Below are 21,719 nucleotides of genomic sequence, written 5' to 3' on the forward strand. Positions count from 1 at the left end.
TGGGGCCATTATCTCCTTGTTAAGTGTCTTGCCTTAGAACAGTCAGCAAATATGGCTTGAAGTGCCATCTCCAAGTGAACAGAATGTGAGCTCTGAAAATCTCTGCCGGGAAGAAAGGCTGACTTGGGGGATTTTTCAGTTAGCTTTCTGGACTTGGAATCAAAGATGCACTGGGTGGGAGGTTTCCACAGTGAATCCAAACAGGGTGAGTCTTCACTATGTTTGCTCAGAAGAAGCAGCATTAACAACTTCCCACTGTCAGAGTTCGCATGGCAGAGGATTAAAAGCATAAAAAGGATGGCTGTGCTGAGCATCACTTGCTGCTTGAGTGCTGGCTGTGCTGAGGAGCAGCTGTGCCACAGTGAGAGAGCCAGGAGGATTCTCCAAACCTCAACTTTCTCATCTGACAAGATGTGAGCATGTTATCCATCAATTTACATAATTTTGTCCAAAAATTCAATACTAAAGTACTGAGCACACTACTCCTTCCATCATGTTTTATTGTAAAACCACATGATATTTGTCAGCAAGCCTGAAAGTACTTGATATTGTGTGCTATTTTTAGTAATTATGTAGCAGGTGGCTAAGAAGCATATTAAACTTCTGCTTGTGGTGTGTGCTTTGTGAGTGTGTGTGTGTGTGTGTGTGTGTGTGTGTGTGTGTGTAAAAGGAAGAGGAGGGGAAGGTGAAAGGGAGGGTACTAGGGAAGGAGAGAGGAAGAGAAAGATTCGTGAGATTGTTTTCTTCTGCAACATAAGGATAATATCTCATGACTTTAAGCCATTTGTTGTTGGTGTCATTAAAACAAACCATTATTCTCTTTCTTTTTTTTTTTTTTCTATAACTTTACAGTTTAATAGATCTCCCGAGACTTTTCTCAATTAGCCATCACATCAGTTGTTTAGACATTTCTAAATATGTTTGCTAAACAAATTTGAGACTGGCAGAAAAACGGCATTTCCTCAGGCCAAACCTCTCTCTGATATTTCCTTTGTGGTGATGTTCTCATGTTTAAATTAGTGGCTTTTTGCTTAAATGGTATTCTTTTTAATGATGTAAAGTAAGAAATATGTTCAGAGGGGTTGGACACATGGCTCCCACCAGTGTTTGCTGTGGAATATGAGAGCCTAAGTTTTGATCCCCAGCTCCAACATAAAAGACAGGAGAACTGATAGAATTTACAAGCCATCAGCCTAGCTCTAGGTCAATGGGAGCCTGAGAGATACAGCCAGACACCTGACTTCTTCCTCTTTCTGCACTCACAAACACATAAGCAAAGAGATTAAAAACTTTGTGAAGGCTGTAATACAAAAAAAAAAAAAAAAAAAAAAAAAAATTGTGTGTGGGGCTGGAGAGATGGCTCAGTGGTTAAGAGCACTGACTGCTCTTCCAGAGGTCATGAATTCAATTCCCAGCAACCACATGGTGACTCACAGCCATCTATAATGTGATCTGATGCCCTCCTCTGGCCTACAGATGTACATGCAGGCAGAGCTCTGTATACATAATAATACATAAATAAATCTTTTTTAAAAATTGTGTGTATGTATGTATGTGTGTGTGTGTGTGTGTGTGTGTGTGTAAGGAATAGATTCAAATAAATGACAGCAAAATATAGGTTAGCTTCTTGTAACACCAGCCATGTCCATTTTGTGCTAAATGGCTAGCACAGTTTGTTATACAATAAACCTACTGGTCATCCTTGGTGTTTGGGAGCATCAGTTTACTATATATTACTATATATGTCTGATTAAAATGTGCATTGTCAACTAATCCCCAAAACTGAAGCTGGAGCAGAGAGCCTCATGTTAGGGACAAGCCATATGGTGGGAAAGAGTTTCTCTCAATATGTCCTGGATACAGAGCAGAGAAAGGAAGGCATCTGTATCTCATCACTTTAATGGGGGCTGTGGTGTTTTATACACGTCCCTTAGTGATCATGAAAGAGAGGCAGGAGCATTGCCAGGAGTTTGAGACCCTACCTTAAACAAAAGATTGCTTTCATTCATTTAAGCTTTTACTCATTCACGGTGATCTGCCATGGCTACCTCAGACACTGACTGTTCCTGCTTAGCCACGTAGGGAAGAACTTATGATTGCTAAAGGCATCTCATCATGACTTTAGTCACTCAAATTGTGGCTCCAAGTGCTAAATGAGATGGAGTTGGCTCTAGTCCATTCACAGTTTTGTCTACTTGAGTAAAAAGGATAGTGACAAGGAGGAACGTGTTCAATCAATGTAAGAAACTGCTTCAGAGTTTACACATTAGGGAAATATTCTCTGCAAACACTGTATATCTGTTAGATACGTGGCAGTTAGTACAGACACACATCCTAAAATACATCCTGTTTAGACACTCTGTGCTTTTCATCAGCCAGTTGGGAGAGAGCCTGTCTGCTAATGGTGGAAGCTGCAGCGAAGAACAGTTTTCCTGATCTTGGCTCCACTGACTGTAAAGAGACTGCAAACACCCTGCGCTCCCACTGGCCTCAAGGCTCTCTGTTGTTTTGGATCTAGTTTTGAAACCATAACACTAGTCAGGGTTTTACAGAGCAGCTAAGACTGAAAAGAGCCTGATGCATGCTTATGTGAACAGGGGCAGGTCCTTTGAAAGACAGGGATTTTACTTTCGCTTTGGAGGCATGTTTCTAGGAGACAGGATTTGATACAGGACCCAGTATGGGAAGGGGGCGGGTATCAAAAGAGAAGCCTCTCCTGTTATAACTTATAAACTAGGACTATTTCTTTCGATCTTCATTTTTAAATCTTCCTTTTTCTACAATATTGTAAAGGGTATAAATAAAAGACCGTATGCTGTATGTTTAAATACTGAGGCCCAGAAGATAATGAATATAAGGAGAGAATTGGAGACTAGAGCTAGTTAACATCCATGTACCCCTTCTAAGTGTTTCTCTCCCTTTAGAACATTGTAACTTGGCAAGAGTTACCATGTCTCTGTCTAAATTTTCACTGCCGCTGAGTTTTTAAGCTAGGCAAGAGCAATTTCCAAGTCACAGTTCCCTCTCTCTCTCTCTCTTTCTCTCTCTCTCTCTCTCTCTCTCTCTCTCTCTCTCTCTCTCTCTCTCTCTCTCTCTCTCTCTCAACCATTGTTCACAATTTTAACAGCTGTTATGAAATGCCAAGCCACCACTAATTGAAAATTGATTTTGGAAAGAATTAAAGAGCCACCTCCGTAATGAGGAACACATGGAGACTTTTCATCAACTACCATTCTCCCAAGTGGAAGTCTCTATTTAATTTCTCTGCTCATGTTCCATAGACTGACACAGAGCTACGCCACAACCCGAAGGAGAAAAAGAATGGTTTAGCTGTCAGTCATAGAAGGACAACCATCAAGATTTTAATTCTATGCTTACCCTACTTAAATGAAAGGCTAGTGCAACTATGTCACATTCAAAATATGACCAAAGGAAAACATTTAGTTATGGCCATATTGCTCCTCCTCCTAAGTCTATGAGCTGTGTGATTTCTGAGCAGTGGATGGATGTATTAGATAACAAGTCTAATGCATAGGCCTCACCACTATGATTCACATGAAAAATGCAAGAAATATTATGAACAGATGGTCTCCACTCCACACAAGTATACCTCTTTCTAATTTGAATGCCTACTCTTGGTTGGCTATTTTGTCATCCTTTCCTCATTTGGGATAATGGTCCTTCCCTTAACGTGCCAAAGTCCACCTTTACAAATATCATATCGCAGAAGTCCTCTTTTTTTCTGGGATGTAGGCCAGGCTGTGTAAGAGATTCCTGAAACATACAGACTGTTACTGTTGCCCTCGTTTACTCCCAGAGGAGTAAGGTAAGTCCCTATAGCTGAAGACACCATGAACTTCAGAAACAGGGCCCAGAGGCCACAGAGCTGGACCTTGTCTGACTATTTCCTCCCTGAGAACTAGCTGTCAAGCCACCAGAAAGTACCATGCAAGCTTCCAAAGGAAAGGGGCAAGCAATAGTCCCAAGCAGCATTGATACCTGTGAACCATATTAAGGACTAGCACATTGCAATAACCCTGTGGGTACAGTAGTGGCACACATGTCTTGGTAGGAACCAACAGCTCTCTCACTGGACTTAAGACCCATTGAATAAGAGAATTATCATGCCTGGTACTGGAAATCCAGCTTACTATTCATTGTTAGTGAAATCATGGTGGTAAGAAGAGAAGCTACAACCACTAATTTACTTAACCAGCGTAATCTTTAACAACAGTCTATAAACGATTCTCTGTATATGCACAAGTAACTGTAGTTTTCACCCTTTATCAAGGTAATTTATTTTAGACAGAGATCACTACAGAAAACCACAACCAATCAATATGCACAGTTGTAGAGACAGGTCTCAATGGATAGAGCTACAAAACACTCCCACATCTAAGGCTGAGAGAACATAGTGAAAGAGAGTGCTTAAGGATTGTAAGAGCCAGAGTATCAGAGACTTTATGTGAGGTTGTGTCTCGTAGTAGCATCAGAAGTTACACCAGTAAAGTCTCACCAACATGACCGCTGAAATGTAAGCTGAACAAGGGGGAGGAAAAAAAATAACATGGCAATCTGCATGGATGGATAGAAGTACATAGGGCTTCAAGCCTACAAAAAGAAATTACAGGCAACTGAGCACAGCTGGGAATGGGAGAAGTGGCCCTTCCCGGGGAAGAGCACACCAACAGTTGTCCAGTGCCAAATGGTGAGCCCTGAAAACGTGCATACATATAACACCATATGGATTCAACAGGTTATTCTTGGGAATATAAATTTATATACAAATACATATATGTGTCAGTAACAATTGATAAGAGCCCATGAATTTGAAGAAGAGTACGAAGACGAAAAATGAAAGCTCCATAGATACTGGACATCTGTGACATTGCCCTTGTATTGGTAAATGTATAAAATAAATCTAAGCAAATCCGGCAAGTTTGCTAGCACTTGTTTCTCAACTGTGATAGGCAGCAGGGTATCTGAGGCTGGCCCTGAAGGCTATAGACAATGGATGATAAAAGAAAGCAGTGCTTCCAGGATGATCTGGATATAATAAACCAACTGCTGATGTAGAAATCATTTTTTTTTTGAAAATTCGTGATACCCTAAGAATGGAACGCTCCCTTTTCTACTGGCTGCAGTAGCCTCTACGAGAACACTGATATAATCTCCTTCAAGCGTGTATTTGCCTTGATTCATTTCTGATAGTTCTGAGTGTGATTTTTTTTCTCTCGCTATGGTCAGGCATATGAGGGAATTAGACTGTGAACTTAGAGTTTCCTCCCAATGGTTTAAAAGGACAGACGATTTATCTGAAGATAAAGAGCAATGCTAACAGATTTTGTTGTTATTATTTTGTGCATTAAACAGCTTTAATTTTGATACCACTGACTTTTGAAAGATTATATTCTGACAATATCACCCCAGTCAGCTTCCTCTGGCCTAGAAGCTTGGGAAGCCAAGGCTATGACTGTTATTCTCATTTACTTCTCACTAAAGCTTCATTACAGATGGTTATGAGTGTTCTCACATGGACGAGGAGTTGCATGGAATCCCTGCCATGTCCTAGGTCTGGCTTGAGTTAGAAGAGATTCCTAAAGGTGTTGCTGGTCTCCATTTATCTATGACAGCTTAATAGAGGCCCATGAGGGCCAAGGAACCTATTGAGTAGTTGATTTGACTCAATGGCTGATTTAAATTGGTAACAGCTCATGCAAATAACACGTTTTGATACATCCTGGTATAGAAAAGGTTTGACTCATGACGGATGCCTTCCAAAATAAAGCAGCACTTTCAATATGCCAAAATTATAAGACACATACTGATTTCAGCACGCAAGAAGATAAATCCAATAACAGGCACTGATTAAAAACTGAGTATGTAGATAGGAGAGGTGGCTGTGTGGTTAGGAGCATTTGTTGCTCTTCCAGAAGACCTGGGTTCAATTCCTAGCCCCCTCATGATGCCTCACAACGATCAATAACTCCATTTCTGGTGGGTCAAAATGTTCTTTTCTGACTTCTGTGGACACCAGACACATGCATGATGCACATACATGTACACAGGCAAAATACTCATATACATGGGAAGTAAATCCTTTAAAAAAAAAAACAGTCTATGTGTATGCGTCAGACATGGTCACATACTGTTGTCCCCTAAAATTCTGGCTCTGAATAGCAGGAGCATCTAGAAAATGTAGAAGAGTAAATCACAAGTCGTCAAGTGACAGAGTCAGAGCAAACTCCAAGGCCTTTGGTGAAGCACTTGCTGCCTTAAATAATATGCTGATTTGGGTCTCGTTTAATTTTTGGTGGAAAAGACTAAGAAACAGCAATGTTCTGTTAGCTCTAAGATCATCTCCCCAATTCAATTAAAGGATGATTGGTAATCATAGGTAATCAAAGGGTTTTTGCTGAAACTAAATCATTACTATAGTGAGAAAATTGATAATGGATTATCTTTTCTGAATCTTAGTCCAAGGGCGTTTATTTACTAAGTACCAAAGAACGATATGGATTGCCTGTTACAGACACAGAGAGGAGCTGATTGTGTTTGCATACTCTCAATTGTGCTTTTCTGGGAGAAAGTAAAATCATACATACAGAGGAACGGAATAAGGCATCTATTTTGAAGGCACTCGAGGCATGCCAGGACAAACTTCTCTCCTTTTAATGTCATTTCCTTACACACACATGCGCGCGCGCACACACACACACACACACACACACACACACACACACACTTCTATCTCCTAACAAAACAAGTAGGATAGGATGCAGAAATGCTGGTGAAAGGACAGAATAAGTACTTCTGGCCCATTTCCCCAAGGAAAATAGCTGGAATGTTTAGACCTAAATATAGACTCTGATCATCAGAAGTAACTGGCAACAAGAATGACAGATGAGGAGGCTGGGCTTCACGAAACCCAGAAAACTGAGTCTAACACTGTGCTGGTGCTTTTGCCAGGGATCATACACATTCAAGAAGGGGTAGCTGAGAGCAAAGTTTTAGAAAGAGGCAGCATGAGCTCAGCAAAGGCTGCAGTGACTCTGGACTAAGAATGTCAAGTTTCTGGTCCAAGAGGAAAGGTAAGTTATGACAGGACTAGGAGCTGAAGTTCAGCTAGGACACAGGAAACCTGAGCCCCGGGAGTGCATCAGAGGCATCAGTTAGGATTAGGAGAGAACGCAGCTCGGTTTCTTGAGTGTTGGGAGCGGGTTAGCTCTTGCTCCAAGCTTCATAATCATCCATTCATCTGTGATCTCATAACTCATATGCTTCGAAGGTTTGTATAGGAATAAAAGTATGTTTAAAATATTATGCATTTATTTACTTAGTTCATGGTGCTGGACATCAGACCTAGGACCTCTTCACTGCACTACATATGACACTAAATAGTTATTTCCAACAACTCACCAATACAGTCTCCCTCAGCACTCAGCACCATAAGCTGAATCTATCGCCTTGGTTGTGATAGTCATATAAATTTTATTTCCCTCTTCTTTAACTCATTTCTTATGGATGTGCTGATCTTTCATCCAAGAGAAGACTTCTGTTCTGCTTACTAAGCACAGGTATCATCAGCCATCTTTGATATGTCTGCTTGCTCTATTGCTCTCAGCTGTAATGCTGTCATGGCTATTTTCCAACATACTTTTCTCGGTAGGGATCCATGTATTAATAATTAGTGAGTTACACCTGCTGCATCTGTTGAATCAGATTCATTGTTTTCATAATAGGAATCCATCAACGGGCTGTTCAGGAGTCACACATTTTAGTTCTTTTTTTTTTTTTTTTTTTTTTTTTTTTTAAATACAAGTCACTTAAATTCTTCACTAAGCAACAGAGCTGTGTCTAGTATCTGTGGGATGTTGCTGCCTTGGGAAAAAAAAAGAGGAGAGATAGAAATCAATGCCTGTTTGTTCAATAACAGGGCAACAGAGAAGAGAACACGTTTGCAAACAGCAGGTGGGGCTTTCAATTCAGAAAGCAATCAGAGCATCAGTTGTCTGTCTTGAAGGGCAGAGCTCAGAGACTGATACCAGTGCACGGGAGAAGACAGAAGGATGCTCTTCTTTATTTGCATATGTGCACATTTTCAAAGACATTTTTGTTCCTCCCACTTACACACTGATCCTGAAAGACTAAGCAGCATTTAGGGAGGCTCTGCGTTCATTCTTGGAGACCTACTTGGTCTTGTTCTGCTTCTTTATGTGTCTTGACACAGATTTTTGAACTGAATTTAGGATGGAGAGTGACTCATTAAAGAAATGAGCATAGGGTGATGACTGAAAACAAGATAGGTTATTTTAGCATTTATAGAGGTTCTACTATGAGCTAGGGACTGTGGTAGGCATGGAAGTCAGTGAGATATTTTAATATTGAAAGATGTCAGTGGTTCACTCTCAGTAATTCAACTTACCTCAGGATTAAACCCCGGGAGACCATAAATCTGTATGGAACATTAGAAATTCCCTACATTTCTGAGCACACTATAAATAAAAGCATGTCCATTAACAAGGCACATGAAAACAAAATAATTAGAATAAAGTGTAATTAATAGCACTGAATTTAGTATTGCTTTTCATCAGACACATCGAATGGACAAGCTCCTTGGGAGTCGTGAGCTTACACAGCGAAGAGAATTATGGAGTAGCTCCTGTGTTTTCTCAGGATTTTCATAAATACAGCAAATTATGATAAAGAAAACTGAATAAAAGCATGATTTGGAGATGGTGGTATTTACAAAAGGAAGATGAAAATGTTGATTTTAGCATTGTTTGTTAAAGGCAGCTTCTAGATCTTTATGGTTAAAACAAGCAACCTTAAGAATTTAACCCAAGTGCATGGATATTGACTCCTATTACTTCCATATGTTGAGCAGCAGCCCAGTGTGACATATTCTATATATGTGTGTCTAATATGTGTTAGCAATGTTTATTCTGAAATCTACTTCCCTAGTTTTATTTCTACTTTTAGTATTATAGACAGAAGTGACACTCAGTACATCCCCATTGTAAATACTATGTGCATAACATGTAAATATAAGAGATTCAAATAGTTGAGTTGTTAGATGTTACCATTATAAAATCATTATATTTTAAAAGAAACTTCTTTTTGTCCACGTGAGCTTTAAACCTTTATGTTTATCAGCCAGAGGGTAAATATTTTCCAAACTAACTACGAATCCAGCAGTCCTATAGTAAGCTAAGGACTGTAATTTAAAAAAGCCATCTCAAAATATAAATTCAATCTTGAATCAACAAAATGTTTCCAAGTAGCTTCTATTCTTACATACTTGTGACAAATGCTAAAACTAAAATATAAAAGTTTTGGGGAAATAGCATTTCTGGATAGTATTTCTTTTCTTATGACTTCATATGAATTTCACATGATTAGCATACTAAATTGTACATTAGATGTATTTAGTAAAACAATGTTCTATCCAGTTTTTGTGGATAACATAAATTTTATCCATGAATTAGTGCAAATTATCGAAGATCTATGCACAGTCCTGTTGAACTGCTTTGGATGAAACACACTTGGCCCTATGGTTTTCTCACACATTTATTTAAGATAGATGTATGGAGTAACTGTGTGCAGGAAACAGTCGATACATCTGAATGGTCGAATAGAGGACCATGTGATAAATGGATGGCTGACAGTGAAGATGGTTAAGAAAAGAAGCAAGAAAGAACAGTGCATCCCTGGACCTGGAGAAGAAAGGAGGAAAATGGTATTACTGTAACAGAACGAGAGATGTGGATTTGAGAGAGAGAGTCCATTCCACAGGAATCCAGGCCCTGCAAGATGAGATAAAGGCAAATAAACAAGTAAACACTCTGACCTACATCCATCTTTGTTTTCTCTCGCAGTGTACAAAGGAACACAAGGGAGCCATTTCCAAGAGGCAGTCTGAAAAGCTATATGCTAGACACATGCATGCAGAGCACACATTGTGTTCAACTTAGTAAAGAAAACTTTGCAAATCATCTTCCCCGTGATGTTATACCATCATCTTTATGAAAGCCCACTGGGGGGGGGAATTGCCTACAAACTTTGTTACCAGAATAACTCTGCTTACCTTGTGTTTCTCTTTGTTTAATAGTCACCATGAGCTAGTTAACTAACCATATTTCCTTTCAGTTTTGGCTTACAGAAAACCTCAGATTAAGTGTGTGCCCTAGTTTTAACAAAACATGCAGGATCTTGTAGCATAAACAGACATAAGCCTTATTCCTGCTTCTGTTTCTAATTATTCACTTCCAATTTTCCCCTAATTAGTCACTTTTTTTGATACAGTATACGCTTTATAGAAGCCACCCAAAATTCTATTGTGTACTAGGGTTGTAGTGTATCATTTTGTCCAGGTTGCCATTGAAAGATTATTTACAATGGAGCTTAAATTGAAAAAAAAATTCTTATAGGTACGTATGCTAGAAGCCAGACATCAAGATGCTAGAATGTCTGAATTGCAGTAAGATATCTTTTGCAACCTTGATAGCAACTTCTGTCTTGCTGTGTTCTCTCATGGCTGATACCAATCAGTAGGATAGTACCTTTTGCTCTACCCCAATTGAAACAGTGAATGGACGAGAAGTTTTCATAGTGCTGAGAATCCCCAGACTCTAAATGTCCAGTGCAGAGCCAGAAGCTAAGAGCTCCAAACTCAGAGATCTAACCACTATTGTCTCCAGTATTAACAGGTGTTTTCTTGCTCTGTGATTTGATCATCAGTAGGCCAGCATTTGGCAGCTATTGCAAGCTTAGGAGCAACTATTGACTGGTGACAGCAGAGAGCAACAGACAGAACCAACTACTGTAAGAGATCCTGGGTTGCTCTGTCTTACAGTGTCTGAGATGTCAGGACCCTCAATACTTGCTAGTGATACAGGATTCAGATTTGCAATTATAGGCCTGGAGGGTCACAGCTTCCTAGACATTTTCCTGCCTTCAAAACCCCAAGTTTCTTATCCTCAGTTCCAAAGAACCACTATAGTTCTTTAGAATCATGCCTTTACCACCCATCCTGGAAATACTCTGAAACTCTTAAATCTCCTTCATTGCTGCAACTACTATAACTGCAGCCTTTGCTATAGGTACCACTCTGTTGCTGTTACCTGCCCAGTCTACTCAACTATCAATGAAGACCGAAAACAAGTAAGAAAGAAACACTGAGAAACACATTCAGGTGCTTCATGTTTCAACATCAGGGAAGAGCATAAGAAGATATATCCTAGGCAAGTCTGAAAAGGAACTGAACAGCCTACTCATTAGCAAGAAGCGTCTTAAGCTAGGGCATTAGTACCAGTCACCTAGCCACAGAACAGTCACTTATGTACATGAAAGGCTATGTTTACATCAGTCTCATACCTTCTGCTGGGCCACTAGGGTCATCCCCTCTGCCCTGAGTGAGATTAGCTCCAGGTTAATCAGCATCACTTAGAGTTCACCAGAAAGATGTATCCCTACTCTGGGTGCCATTTCCCAAGGCTGGCAGAGGTTTGCTGCAGTGACCATGGATCATGCATATCTTCAGCTGTGTCCTGAGTTGCTGGGATATCTTCAGAGTAAAGTAAACAGCCCAGTTCAAGGATGGCAGTCATCCATTTTCCAATAAACACGTTGTATGACTGATTATTTCCCATGCAAACATAAAGAAAGGGGGCAGTCAAATCTCTCAAACAATTGCAATCATTCACAAAAAGCATTAAAAGAGTGTTGACAATAAAGATTTAGCTAAAGATCAAAGTAGAATTAATGACTCTAATAGGATTTAACAGTGTTTACTACTAGTATCTGACAGTGTTTAACAGAGATTACCCCCTGCCCCAGTGCTACAGGAAAAGTGGAGTCCCTCTGATCATTACGTAGGGCAGTGGGAGGACGAGCAACTACCCTTTCTCCAGTGTCTTATAAAGAAAGTTACTAATCCCATGAGAAGTCCCTCTACTTGTGATGTGATTTCATTTGACTGTAATCACCTACAAAGAGCCTGTCTTCAAATAACACCATATTAAGGCTTTAACACATGAGTTTTGGATTATGTATTAAATCAAGATGCAGAAGGTACAAAATATCTCACTGATAATTAGAAAAAAATGTAGACAAAAACCAAGATTTGACAACTCAGAGATTCTGGGATATACATATTAAATCCAGGACATCATATACACTAAGATCAAGGAACTCATAAGAAGAGACAAAAGGCATCTATTCAAACAGATGTCTCATGAAGAGTTTTAGTTGGTAGGTAAAAAAAATTAAAAAAGACCATCCCCACCAAAGTAACTTAAACACTTTATCAAGTTTCTAGAAGAACATCTTTTTTTGTTTGTTTTGTTTTCAAGACATGATTTTTCTTGTAGTCTTGGGTGTCCTACACTGGCTTTGTAGACCATACTGGCCTTGAATTCACAGAGATTCACCTGCCTCTGCCTCTTAAGTGCTGAGATGAAAGGTATGCATCACCAAACCCGGCTTAGAAGAACATCTTGATGACATTAGGTTACTGGAAATTTCTTATGAGTCATGAACTAAGCACTAGGAGGCTTTCTAACCACAACTAGAAACTGTGATTTTTTTCCAATGGGCTGTGTAAAAAGGGCAGTTACATAAAATGCATCTGGTAATGAATATTTGGGGTTAACGTGTAACTATTTTTAAGAGTTAATTTTAAGGAGGGAAGCAGGAGGGAGGGAGGAATGGGAGGATACAATAATAAAAAAAGAAAAAAGAGTTAATTTTAAAACTAAAGAAAAAAGATCAGATTCTTGGCAAAAGAAGAAATGAATGCTCAAGATCATATAAAATAACACACCAGGTTATCAATAAAAAGTGAAATCAAAGCAAATCCATTGAGATACTACTTTAAACCCCTGAGTGCCCAAGAAAAATATTGGCAACATCAAATGACGGACAAAGCGTAAAGGTCCTAGAATTATTCAGAGATGGTGAAAGTGCAGAATGCTGCAACAGTTTGAAAAAGATTTAACAGAGTCCCTAACATTTAAGCATTTTAATAAATTACAGCTCTATATAGGACAGTTCAATAGTTCCGTGCATTCCCCTGGAAGAGATGCCAAGTTGTATTCCCCTAGAAAACTTGCCTTATCAGAATTGTAGGAGACTAATGTGCACTGGGTGAAATATGAACAAACCGTATTCAAAAGGAGGAGAAAGATATAAACAAATCATGATGGACTGATACAACATAATAATCACTCAACAACGAAGGGAAAGGCTACTCATGCAATGAATAAAAGAGTTACTTTTTTGTTCTAGTGTGTGGATCTGGAATTCCTTCAAATGTCCATGTGTTAAAGGCTTAGCCCTCAATTTGGCAGATTAGAGAGGTCGTAGAATCATTAAGAAGTGGCCCTAGCAGAGAGACTTCATGTCATCCTGGCAACACCATTAAGGCCTATGGCAGGGCCCTCTTCCTTTCATTGTGTTTTCTGTTACGCTGGTTGTTGTTACTGTGGTGATTTGTTATATCTACTGCATGATGAGCTGCCACTGAGCAGGGCCAGAAGCAACGAGCCTCTAGACCGCAGGCTGACCCTTCCAAAACTATGAGTCAAACCGAATCTTTCCTTTCTGCATTTGATCATCTTGGGCATTCCATTAAAATAAAGGAACGCTGATAAACACAATCTTATAGAAACCACAGTTTTAAGCGAACATTCTTACATGGAAGCACAGTCCACTGGTGAGAAGATGCAGAATCAGGAGAAGACGACAGTGATGCATATATTAGTTATTTGTAATCAAGTACCCAGAAGAGATGACTTAATGGAGTCAAGATTTATTCTGCTCATGCTTTTAGGGCTCTCAGGGGTAGACGAGGGGATGATGGGACCGTTCACATCATGGTGGGTGGGAAGAGCAGAAAAGGATATAAGAAGGATCCAAAAAGGAAAACCGCCCTCAAGGTCAGACTTCCAATGCTGTAAGTCACCCATCTTGCCATTTTTCATTTCCTACATATAATAGTACCATACACAACTCTAAAGATAAATTCATTCTGAGATCTTGTGATTCGGCCACTTCTCAGAAGCTCATTGGCTGGAATCCAAGAGTCCGATATATGAACCTGAGAGGGACATTTGGTATTCAAGCCATAAGAATGAGAGATACCAAATTATTCAGTGTTTATGGCCAGGCATGAGTAGCAGCTCAAGCAAAGGAGCATCAATCATCGTTTTAGGAATACACAAACATTTGAAACCATGATTGATGTGATGGAAAGATGAGATGTGCGTTTGTAAAAGCTTAGTGAGGTCTTTCCTGAATATAAGCATATTTTTTTTATGGATAAGTGGAATAGAAAGTATCAGACATGTTCCAGATATGGTCATGTAAACCCATAATCCAACCTAAGCAGGAAGCTGAGGCAAGATGATAAAGTGTTTGGGGCCAGCCTGGACTACATGGTGAGTGAAAAGGCTACCTGGCTGTGTAACAACAGCCTGTGTCAAAGAAAATGTTTCAGGCATGAAGAAAAAAATGAGCAAAACCTAGAAAGCCATAGTAAGAACCTTGACTTTATATACACAGAGCTGAAAGTTCCAAGTCTCTGCCAATACTCTCCTGGCTTTATGAGCTTTAAGGAACATATGCAGAAAGCTTTGGAGATCGGTTTGTTTTAAATCGTTTCATACAACACACACTGAGATGAGGTCCAGAAAACCCTGCAGAGGTTGGAGGAGAAAGGATGTTAAAAACCAAAAGGTTAAGAAATGAGTTATATTATGGTTTTAAGCCTAGCCTTTAATGACTGAGCCATCCCTTGAGGCCAGCCTGGTCTACAAAGTGAGTCCAGGACAGCTAAGACTACACAGAGAAACCCTGTCTTGAAAAAAAAAAAAAAGAAATGGGTTATAAAATGCCATCTTTTGGGCAGGACACAGCTATTATATTCATAGGCTGCTGCAAAAGTCTGCACTGGGTCAGTTAAAAAAAAATTGAGCTTGTCAGTAGCCAGGCATGGCTAGAGAAAGGGGCTCTCAGGGGCCCTACCCCTCACTGTGAAACTCTTTTCTACTGATAGACATAGAGAGAAGTCATTGACTTCGTTTATGTACCCACTGGTAACCCCATCAGGCATCAGTGAGTGGCTCCAGTCCAGTGGTCACATACATGAAGCTAGGTAAACTAATTGGGTCACAAAACAAAACCCAAAGTCAGGAATCTAGCAACGCGACTGGTAGGAAGGGGAGAAGAGTGAGAGTGATGGCAGAGAGGTTAGGTAAGGTGGAAGACAGACTATCAGAATGCAGTATATAAATGCATAAAGTTATTAAAGAAATGATGCACTTAATAAAAATAACCATACAAAACAAATCCTAAGTCGCTATTCTGCAGTGTCTCTAAGGGAAATAAAAGATTATTTTGTAACATCTACTAATTTGTCTAATGGGTCTTTGAAGACTCCAAAATTATTTTACAGACAAATTTAATATTTAAAATATTAAAATATTAGGTAGACTAAGAAACAAGGTCATTGTCATGATAGCCATTGTTGGACTGAGGGTAGTAGTATCAAGACACAACATACGTGAAAGGCATAAATTCGAGTCTTACTAATGAAAACATAAGTTGCCGTATTAATATAAAATACATGAAGATTCTGTTCTATGTACTGAGACTTTCACACTCATTTGAATTCTCAAGAGCACCTGACTGACAAAAAGCTAAAAGCCAGGAGCAAAGGGACAATGACTCCAAACCCTTAGGGTATTTTTCTCAAAAGTCTACCCTACCTAGATAGCTAGGTGCTTCCTCATTAAGCTTTCTGAGGAAATGGTTTCCTTTGGTGCAATGTGACCTACACTATCATTGCTTTCCAGGTAGAAAAGAAAAATATACTTTATGCCAACAACAGTGACGCGTACAGAGAAGTCCAGGCCTGAGACCTGGCCTCACTACTTACAGAAAGTATCCAGATTGATGATGACTTTCCTTACCTTAGCTGCTCATGCGATCACGGGGAGAAGCAGAGTGCCGCCTCCGACAATGAAGTCTGATGCTCCGGCTACACCGACACTTCTGGGACAAAGAAACTCAGTAAGTACTTATTGTTATAAGTAAGCGGTTGTAATCATTTTTGCATAGTACCTACTATTTGGGATAAGTTATTATGTGTTGCTTATCACAATAGTTATTACTTAAAAATTTACCTAAATCAATAATATTTTATTTAATCTAACCACTCTCCATTATGCTCAGAACAACAAATGTAATCAATGAACGACCAAACACACACATATTTTAAAAGCAAAAAGGAAAGAAAGCAAAATTATCAAGTTCCTTGGCTGTTTTCAGAGCAAATCAACACCTTTCACAACAAACCCAGAGGATATAATTAAATGGTTTATAAATGACAAATAGAGGGACGTGAAATGAAAACAGGGACATTTTGCGTGGTGGAAGAGAAAACATCTCGTGCAAAATGGTCCTGATTGACCGAGAGAGATAATGGAACAGAGAAACCTTTTTTAAAAAACAAGATCAATACACTGATGGAAGTGAGGGTACACACAGCCCATTTTGCCATCAGAAAAAAAAAAAAAAACCTGTGTGACAGGCCTAGAAAAAACACATCATGACTTGTCAAAGGAAAAGACTGTCCTCATCCAGACATCCAACACAATGGCTTCCCTAAAATGTAGAGTAAAATGTCCTAAGCAGGCACCCGAATGCTGATAAGAGCTTTAAGTGGTCCAAGCTAAAAAAAAGAGTGGAGGCACAAAAGCATATGGCGGTGTGAGAGGTTGGGCAACACCATGTTGACTAGCTTTGGCTGCTGACCTGGCCTGTAAATCCACGCATTTTGTCTGTTTGTCAACCAGTTGCTGCAAACCACCTGGCTGACTCAGCAGCAATTGCAGGCGCACACACACACACACACACACACACACACACACACACACACACACACACACATACACACACACACACGGTTTTCCTAAAATCTAAAAATATTCTATTTATCACTCTCAGATGTCTCTGGACTTGAATATTTGAAACATTTGGTATTGAAGAGTATCTTCCTTAAGTTAAGGGTAAGAGATCAAGATACGTTGCTTGCACTGTCTTTATCACGTTGCACAGTAGGGTGAGGAAGACCCTCTATTTAAGAGCAAAGAAAGGGGGTAAAGATTAGTGAGCCAAAGCTAATTAAATTAGTAATTGCATCTGGGGGTGTGCCTGAGGTAGGAAGGTAACTGTCCTAGAGGCTAAAAATATCACGGCTTGATAAGATAATCTTATACAAATGAGAAACAAGTAGAACAATAAAATGCCAAACATATTAAAATTCACTCTGTTTATTAGAAAAATAAATTGTATTCTGGAGCTCGATAAAAACCTAATTGTGCTTGATTTTGGCTGGACTTCACTGTTGTTTTAGCTATTGTTATTTCTTAATTGGTCTCTAGGGTCCAGGGATCTCTTTACAGCCTGGGGTATCTGGGATCCTAAATATCCTGGAGCAGTAATTGGGTACAGAATTTTTAGCAAATAATTCGAAAATGTACAGAACACTAATGAAACCTGTGTTTTTATTCGAGATCAGATTGTACAAACTAATTAAGACGTCAGGTTTCTTTGCTTTGAGGTAGAATTATATGTATGTTGTGCGAGGAAAATGGCTACTTCAGATCTCTGTGTACTATGCCTTCTATTTATAAAGAAGAGAGAGAGAGAGAGATGTTAGGTACTCTCCTAGGGTGCAGATTGGTAGCTAATATTTTTCTAAACCAGGGACCCATTCATGATTGGAATACTTATAAGCAAAAGTATTTCTAAAATTCCTTAACCTTGTTCCCCCCTTTTTTTTTTTTTTTTTTTTTTTTGTAGCTCAGATCCTTCCAGCCACTTGCAACCCTTTTGGGTCTCTCTCACTCTATGAAAACTTTACCTTGCACTATTCACATTAAGAGAGATTCGATAAAGGATGATTAAATAGTGAGTATTTTTTATTAACCAAATGTTAAGACAATTGCTCTGTTCTTACGTAATAAGTAGATTTTTTTTTTTGTTCTAAGTTGTGTGAACTGCTTTGCTTGTATCCAGTAAGGCATGCCATAGTTTACTGATACAGACTGTGCCTTACCAGAGTTTGAAGAGGTCTATAAAGCCCAGAAAACGGAGTAACAAAGCTTCCAAGCACAGTCACTTCTTGAAATTGGAGGAAAGTTGCCATTGTTTTTCTTTAAGATGTAAGTTGAATAAAGTTCTAACTTATACATTACCTCCTGTTTCCTTGAGCTGCTTTTTGGGCACGCTCATCAAAAATTCCTCTCTTCAAAAATCAAAACAAATAAACAAACAAACAGAACAAAATGAAATCACAGTAAGACAAAAAAAAAAAAAAAAAAAAAAACCCACAACAACAAGTGAACACACACAAAAACACACACTCTCTCTCTCTCTCTCTCTCTCTCTCTCTCTCTCTCTCTCTCTCTCTCTTTCTTTCTATCTCTCTCTCTCTCTCTCTGTGGTGGCCAACTACTCCTAATAGTAGGGACGGCCTGGATTGTGGTTGATATATACCTACTGATACTTGATTGGAGAAAACTGATTTCCACTTTCCCAGGAGATACCAATTACAAATAGCTTCTTGGGATTTTCTTGGGAAGAGAGGGGAGAGTGAAAGGTCCTGTTGTGCTCCTTGCTTGCTGTCATTTCAGCATCTTGGCATAATAGGAGAGGCATTCTCTCCTCTTTGTCCTTCCTTTTGTGAGTTTGTAGGGTTTTTTGTTTGTTTTGTTTTTTGTATTATTTTATTTTATCTTCAGCTACATTTCCAGCTTTGTGGGAAACCTTATCATCAAAGGAATTGGCTAGCAATGATACTAACAAGACAGATCCTTGAGTCATGAATTCCCATGTATTCATTGTGGTTGTCAGCACTGTTATGGTCAAGAAGGCTGTCTTTTCAAAGTATGGTGAAATTTGTCGCCCCTCTCCAGTAGAATCTGTGACAAAAATAACACAGGTAGGAGACTAAGACTCTTGAAAAAATGAAGAGTCTCCTGGGCTGGGGTCATATTCCTGAGAGCAGAAAAACTGCAGTTTCAAAACTCTCATTGCTGAGAGCTATTTCCTACCCTCTATCCTATTTCTTAAAACTTCATTTCTTAAGTTTCACTCTCAGTTCAGTTCAGGACTTTTTTTTTCAGGTATGGATGTTGCTATGAAAGGTTGCTAACATGGGACTGCAGCCAGGGGCCATTCAAGCTTAAAGTTCTTCATCAAGCTGGTTTTCTCCAGTTATCAAAGAAACATAGCTAAGAATTAGCCATTTGATACTATCTTGTGACATTTACCAAAAAAACAGAGTGCTTCAAAAATCTATCTTGATTCCCATAACCTTAGCACCAGGTGCTGGGCAAAATAATTAGCAAGAGAGCACTGACCTTTGACCAGGAATGCATCCGTACTGATAGCAAGCCAATTACTTAAGAATGATGACGTCTTTTACTGTGCATTTAAAGTTATAATTCAAATTATGACAAAACTATCTGCACCTGTAGCATGTATGCTTGATTGCTCACTGATCCCTTTGAACCTACTCCACGGAAACTGTAACTGCAACATAGCCCCACAACGTAGGCCCGCCTCCCCTGCTTTTGAAAAAAATGTATGAAACCCTAGACTGCTTTCTTGAAAAATACACTCAGATGGAAATTCAAACTTGAGTTGCCTCTGTTTGTCAACGCCTTATCTCGTGTACACCGACGCTCCAGGTACTCCCGTCCCTAAGGACCATTCCCCAACTGAGCTGGTCTGTGGCAGAAATTATTGGGTTGTCCTGTGCATAAGGAATTTGCCTTGGTCCTGTATGTTAATAAAAGAAATGCCTGGGCTGCTATAGCTGGAGAGGATGGCAGAGTGAGTGCTAGCTAGGTTTTAGATATTACGCTGGCTGCAGAGCTAAAAGTGAATCAGGGAAAACCAGGTGTGAAATGATCTGCAGCAGAGATGTTCGGTTCCTAATTTGACTTGGACTATGACTTTCAACTGGATTATTATGACAGATGCACAGTTACCCAGCATGTGTTCCCCCTCCTCCTCCTCCTCGTCCTCTTCCTCCTCCTCCTGCTATTGCTCCAGCTGTGGTGCCTTCTAAACACCAGCGTATGTCAGCAAACACCTCATAAAGGGGCAAGAGTGGACTCAATTCGAAGAGCGGGCAACAGGGATCTTCTTTTTTTTTTTTTTTTTTTTTTTTTGAGGTTTTTTTTTTTTTATTATTATTAATTTATTCTTGTTACATCTCAATGTTTATCCCATCCCTTGTATCCTCCCATTCCTCCCCCCCCCATTTTCCCATTATTCCCCTCCCCTATGACTGTTCCTGAGGGGGATTACGTCCCCCTATATATTCTCATAGGGTATCAAGTCTCTTCTTGGCTACTTGCTGTCCTTCCTCTGAGTGCCACCAGGTCTCCCCCTACAGGGGACATGGTCAAATGTGAAGCACCAGAGTACGTGAGAAAGTCGTATCACACTCTCCACTCAACTGTGGAGAATATTCTGACCATTGGCTAGATCTGGGAAGGGGTTTAAAGTTTACCTCCTGTATTGTCCTTGGCTGGTGCCTTAGTTTGAGCGGGACCCCTGGGCCCAAATTTGCCTATCATATTGTTCTACTTGTAGATTTCTAGGACCCTCTGGATCCTTTTATTTTGCTGTTCTCCCATGCGTCTCTCATTTAGAGTCCCAATAGGATGCCTTCCCCTCTGTCCCAGTTTCCTGGTAAGTGAAGGCTTTCGTGGGACATGCCCCTTGGGCTAGTATGCAGGTATAAGTGAGTATATACCATTTGATTCTTTCTGCTTCTGGGATCTTCTTTCAAGTCTGGAATATTGAAAAGATCCCTCAGGTCATTAAGAAGAAGCTGACCCAGGTAAAATAAAAAGTGGATTCCCTGGTGGAAAGCCTGGAAAACAATGAAAAAGAACAAAGCAAACACGCAGGCTTGTCCTTCCCATCCCCAGTAGAGACGAAGAACAAAAAGTCTGAAGAAGAGCAGAGCAGCGCCTCTGTGAAGGACGCTACTGATGTGAAGATGGAGCCTGAGGCAGGTGCAGCTGACTCTGCTGAGGAAGGTGACCTGCTGGATGGTGATGAAAATGAAGACAGGGTTGGGTAGGTGACCAGCTTCAGTTGAACAAGGATGATGAGGAAGAGGCTGAGGAAGGAGAGGACGACAGAGACAGCACCAATGGGGAGGATGTCTCTTAAGCAAATAGTGGAGTTTAGAAATCTATCCTATTCTTCATTTACCTGGGTGCTTGCGAGAGATCAAAGTAACACCAGAACCACCCCCCCGCTCCCCAGTATCTTGAGCGCATTCTCACCTCTCACTGTTCTCCTTCTCCTAATCCTTCCTGTGTTACAGTTAACTTATTTGTATGGCCAAAGAAGCCAGTAACTGTTACACTCAAGGCATCCCTCCACATTCCTATGTCCATTAATTCGTAATCACCCTGTGCCTACTTCCATTTTCACTTCCTTTGATGCTCCTTAGTCTTTCTGTTCTGTCTTACCCTATATGTTTTGCTTTAATTTGATACCTCTTTGACTGAACAATAAAAAGATGTATGACTTTCATCAACTGTCTCCAAAATAATCTCGTTATGTTGGGAGTACAGTTTTTCCCATTCATATCACTTGAGTAGTTGGTTCTCTAACTGCATTTACCT

General features: G+C 39.8%; 1 pseudogene; it reads left to right on the top strand.

The window, feature by feature from the left end:
* Positions 1-13,695: 13,695 nt before the first annotated feature.
* LOC127200582 (heterogeneous nuclear ribonucleoprotein C-like) lies at positions 13,696-21,258 on the top strand (annotated as a pseudogene).
* Positions 21,259-21,719: the final 461 nt, after the last annotated feature.

This window comes from Acomys russatus, chromosome 16 (genome assembly GCF_903995435.1).
Source record: "Acomys russatus chromosome 16, mAcoRus1.1, whole genome shotgun sequence".
NCBI lineage: Eukaryota > Metazoa > Chordata > Mammalia > Rodentia > Muridae > Acomys > Acomys russatus.